Below are 5300 nucleotides of genomic sequence, written 5' to 3' on the forward strand. Positions count from 1 at the left end.
GGCGGCGCCGCCGGCGGCGGGGGCGGCGCCGCCCCCCCCCCCCCACCTTTGTCCTCCAGCTCCAGTCTGAATTATGGAGGCCCCGCGATGGCAGTCAGCTTAATTACAATGACTGATTGCCTGTGTGTTGGCATTTTTCATACAGTGATTGTCATGCATGTGAGCGTTCATTAGTTAGTCCATGGGGTGTATCAGTGTGTGTGTGTGTGCTTCAGAGGGAAGGAGGAGGGCCACTTCTTATTGGTCGTCCCCTTTCTTTCTTTGCATGAGAACAGCCAGACGGTGGCGTCTGATTGGTTGGACGGAAAAGAGATGTTTCATGATTTGGTAAGACATAATTATTGGAAACATGGAAACATGTGATGTTAGACTGATGATGCTGGACTGCAGCCTCCTCATCATCACCATGGTCATAAAACACATGCACCTTAAAATAGAACTTGAAAAACAGAGTGAGTTTTTTTTAATGATACTTTCTGACAAATATATAGGAAAACTTGAGCGTCCTTTCTTCAACCTGTTGATTTCTTCATCACTATTTCATCAGTCGATCCCCGCCACCATTCTTAACGTTGGAAATAAGAAAAGCGAGACGTCTTGAATTGACCATTTGTGTGTCAGCAACACTCAGAGGTGTGATGTGTGTGTTAAGTGGGAGCTGGTTAGAGTTGGTCTGCCCTGCTTTGTCTAAAGCTTTGGCTTTTGTTCCTCCAGTAATGAATTGTGGAAGCCTTGGCTTCAGCTGAAGTGTCTCATAGCAACTGAAAAGAGAAGGAGGCAGAGCTGGTAAAATGGAGAGTGGGCAAAGGGAGATCAGGAGGTACTTTCTCAAGGGTACGACAAGACCAGACCTGGGGTTTTTCATTTTTTATAGGAGACAAATTACATTTGTTTTATCACCAGCAATTTGAAATGAGGGGCAATGAACCCCATCGTCAAGTTAGTACATTTATTTTATTTTATTGACAACATCTGAGTTTTCTAAACATTCTTGTGATATTGTTTTCTGCACGTGTCCATAAAAAATACTGTAGTAACTTGCAGTTGCCATAAATATTTTTAACGCCATTAAAGACCACATATACAACAGCGAAAGCTAAGATCTAATAAAAATGTTCAGAAATTGCTTGCTACCAAAATCAAGCGGGGAAAATTCGCCAAAACACCAATAAAAGTTTCCTGAGAAATAGCTAAAAACAGCATCAATATGGCAAATGCCTATAAAATGAACTAGACAACCTGTTACAAACTCAAAGTTACAAAGGAAAATATAAAAATAACCAAATAAATATATCTATTACTACTTAGAACATAACTAAAAGTAAAAAAAGTACCAAGATTATACCAGATTATAATCTAGAATTATCACGATGTATGCACAAATATATGTCCTATCTACAATTTGGCCTAATAGCTAAAATCAGCCTGAACATAGTATAATGGTAAAAAGAAAACACATAAACAAATAAGATTTAAAAGCACAAATATTTTTAGTAACAACAATAGGTCATGAAGAAGGCTACATTTTACCAGTTAATAATCCGTCATGTTCTAACACGTCACATGAGCAGAAAGGCATTCCATTAGCATTCATACCCTGTCACATATATCTGTTTTCGAATAAATAATTAATTCTAGACTTTTTTTTACCCATCACCTGTTGCCACCACTCGCTGCTCTTAGCGCCTGCTGACATGTAAGCATCTTAAATGTCCGGTGGCAATGCTCATTAAGTGAAACCTACTACCGCTTTGTGGTCAGAGCTGGTCTGAGGTCAATCAGCAACTTTCACCTGATCGTGTGTGTGTGTGTGTGTGTGTGCGCGCGCGCGTGCACATTCACACTCACACCAGGGTACCTTTTTTATTATTATTAACAGGCTGGCAGACAGGCAGAGTTAAGCCTGGCCATGTTTGCCCTGTGACCCAGACAGTACCTGTCTGCTGCCATGGTTACAGGGACAGAGCAGGTTCAGTGGCCTGACTCCAGGGATTACTTTCCCTGGTCTTAACAATTAGGTCTGTGCCCCAGTGGCTGTAAAGTGGACCAAACTGCATCCCGACAGTTAAGCAAGCTCTACCGTTTGCCCCAGTGGCCTTTAAAACTGTCCTAAGTGCAGTGTGAGAGATTAGCGCTCCAACCCGTAGTTGCTCTGATACCAGTGACTGTCCCGTTGTGACTTGGTTCTTTTGAAACGATAAGCTTTTTAAAAAAGTGCTCACGTGCTCACTGGCAACTGGTCTGAGGTGGTTTAGGGTTTGACCAATCTGAGTCCTTTGTCTTGGTCTTCATATCGTTTTGTTACCATCCACAGTCAAACAGTCCTAATTCTTACTAAGAGGATGAATAGACTGTTTATTACTGACATGATTCCACTGAAAAACTCAACATTACTTATACTAATTCTTTAATTTCCTGAATTGAACTCCTAAGGGATTAATAAAGTTCTGTCTATGCATCGTAATGTTTTATATGTTGTTTGTCAATAAATTATGATGATGAACTTCAAAATTATTTTCTATTAAATGGGGAAATTTGAGGGACAAGGGGTCGTCAAAGAGTTATGTTTTATTTTTAACATTTTAAAACTACTGATATAAGGAATGAATCATGCAAGAAAGTATAAATAAACAGATCAGGTTTGCCCGGGTAGAGAGAAATTGACCAGTGGATTGGAGTGGTAGTGCAGATAAATTGCGACAAACTAAGACGTATGAAACACATACATCTACCTGCCATTATTCATCTTTCTGTTCCAGCAAAATATAAATAGAACGGAGATTCATCTCGATTAATTTTGATTAATTGACGTTAATCATGATGAATAGTGTATATAGAGTAGCAGTCATCGATAACTTTTTTTTTTTTTTGCAGGGCGATAATTTGTGTTGGTCATTGTAATAGTAGCTCTCAGGCTAAGAATGTGCGGTTAAGTCCCACTTAAACACCATGTGAGAAGTACAATAACATTTTGTAGTCTTTTTCATCTTCTCTACACGAGAAATGTTGAGCTAGTGCTAAAACTCAGTATGCACTATGACTTAGTAGTCGCAGCAATCACAAATACATGTAATAATAAATGTAGTAATGCAGAAAGCAAAGTGATGGTTATTTTACTTAGAAATAACAGCAGCTTTAAATAACCAATCAATGGGAAGATTTGGTTTAAACTGTCAGACTTGCCTGCAGGTACCTTGTGTTGCACTGTTACTTAATGGAATTTAATGTTGTTTGACACACATTTACATTATCCACTGTATTACATTACTCTAACATTGTACTTCTTCAAACCAGTTGCCATATGCCAGTGCAGGGAGAGCTTTAATTCTAGTAAGTTTGTAAAACGATTGCCTTCATATCATTACATCTAATTTCAAGAAGTTACAAATCACAGGGTAACTACTTGGAAATCCTCCACTCACTTGTTGGTTGTTGCTTTTGCATTAACGGCCTGGACGTTCAAACGTTTAAAAATGGTTGCAGGACTTTTTTTTTTTTTTTTTTTTTTTTTTTGCTGTTCCTTGTAACAAGTGGGTCTCGTCTGGCTGACCAGAGTGGTGTTGACGTTTTTATTAGTGTTCACTGGCTGTTCAGTGTAATTTATGCTGCCTTTGATTTAGAGACTGAACATTTATGTTAACTACCCCACATGGCCGCCATGCTTAAAGCTATGGAAACGGTTGGAACACTCAGGGTCAGTGGAGCAAAAATGGCCCAGATATTTGATGACTGTGCAGAATCAAACCTCTCTCTCTTTTTCTCTCTATCTCTCTCCAACTCTCGGGTTGCTTGCAGTCTTACAGGTGTCCACCAGATGCTGCAGGCTGCCTTCACTGTCCCTTTACATTTCATCCAGCATTAGACTGGAAGTCCACATAAGAGGCACAGCACTGTTTCCATGGTTTTCGGATAAAGTGTGATTTATTTGTGCCTCGGAGAAATCCAAGAAATATGAAATGATATTTGTTGGAAGTGGATCTCCTACCATAAGGGTTAAATGAATGACCTAGTATAGTTTTTAAAGGTACTAAGAATGGCAGCAAAGCAGTGAGCTCTCGCAGCAGAATGTCCTTCAAAGCTGTCAAAAAAATGTTGTGCTTTAACAGAATTAATATCCACCAAAAGTTTACAGATGGTTGTAAAATTATAGTAAAAATTATATCTTTACAAAATAAAAATGAGTACCAAGTACTATTTTGATTTTGATGTGACCTCACATTTCTATTAGAAAGCATCCAGTCGTCTGCATACAGTTACACACAGGTTTTGAAGACGCTGGAGAATAAGGAAAAAGGTCTTCTCTTGATGTAAGCTTAAACTCATTAAAGTTCTATTATGGAAAACATTGCTGTATTTTTGGGGTTGTTAGTTGGTTCAGAAATAAACATTTGTTGAATTAATTTTTTTAACTTGTTTTCTTCTCTGACAGTCCTCACTTTTCTTTGCTTGTGTGACATTTTTAATGCATTGTTATTACCGTCACAACTACCACCTGGGCTGTGCTCAGTCTTGACGTGGTGTATGATCTGTACTATTTAAAGAGCATCTTTCTCAGCCACATTTTGGAAGTAGAGAATGGATGTTCCTAACACATATCTATTATCCCACAAAATCTCCAACTTTCTCTAAAAGTACCCATAGGAATTGTTGCTGCTGTGAAGGCCAAATATAGGAAGAAGAAAAAAAACATTTACAGTGAACATTTGTGAATGCCTTTATACTTATGCAGTATTTCTTTTTTATGACTACCAGTTTTCCATAGTAGTGCATTCATTCAATCTCCCCTGTAGGAGGGGCTGTGAATCATTTGAATGCCCTGGTCAGTGATCTAACTTGATATAACTTATTTGTTTAGTATAAATCTAAACTAAAAATTGATATGGTTAATAGATTTACAGCTGACTTTGTTAATACGTAGCTATTAGCTCTATTTAGTGTGTTTTAATTTAACTGTATCTGAGCCAGTGCGGTATTTGTGGCTCTGTCTCCTTGTCTTTTTATGTAAGGCAGAAATACCTTTGTTGGCATCTAGGGTAGCAACAGAGGATCAGATAAAGAAGGGAGGGGTAAAGTGCCAGCTTTTCATTCCTGAACTCCTGGCAGAGGGAGGAGAAGGACAGTTACCGGCGGAGGCCAAAGCCAGCAAACCGTGACTCCCCTTGACTGCAATTAGTCCTTGTTGTCTCTTAAAAACCGTAATGGACAACAACAGATTACGTCACTTAAACAGTAAGTGTTAAAAAATATTATGTGTGATTATCAATAAAATACAGTATACTTATTTGCAAAAAATAAGATTC

This window comes from Cynoglossus semilaevis, chromosome 6 (genome assembly GCF_000523025.1).
Source record: "Cynoglossus semilaevis isolate Cse_v1.0 chromosome 6, Cse_v1.0, whole genome shotgun sequence".
Taxonomy (NCBI): Eukaryota; Metazoa; Chordata; class Actinopteri; order Pleuronectiformes; family Cynoglossidae; genus Cynoglossus; species Cynoglossus semilaevis.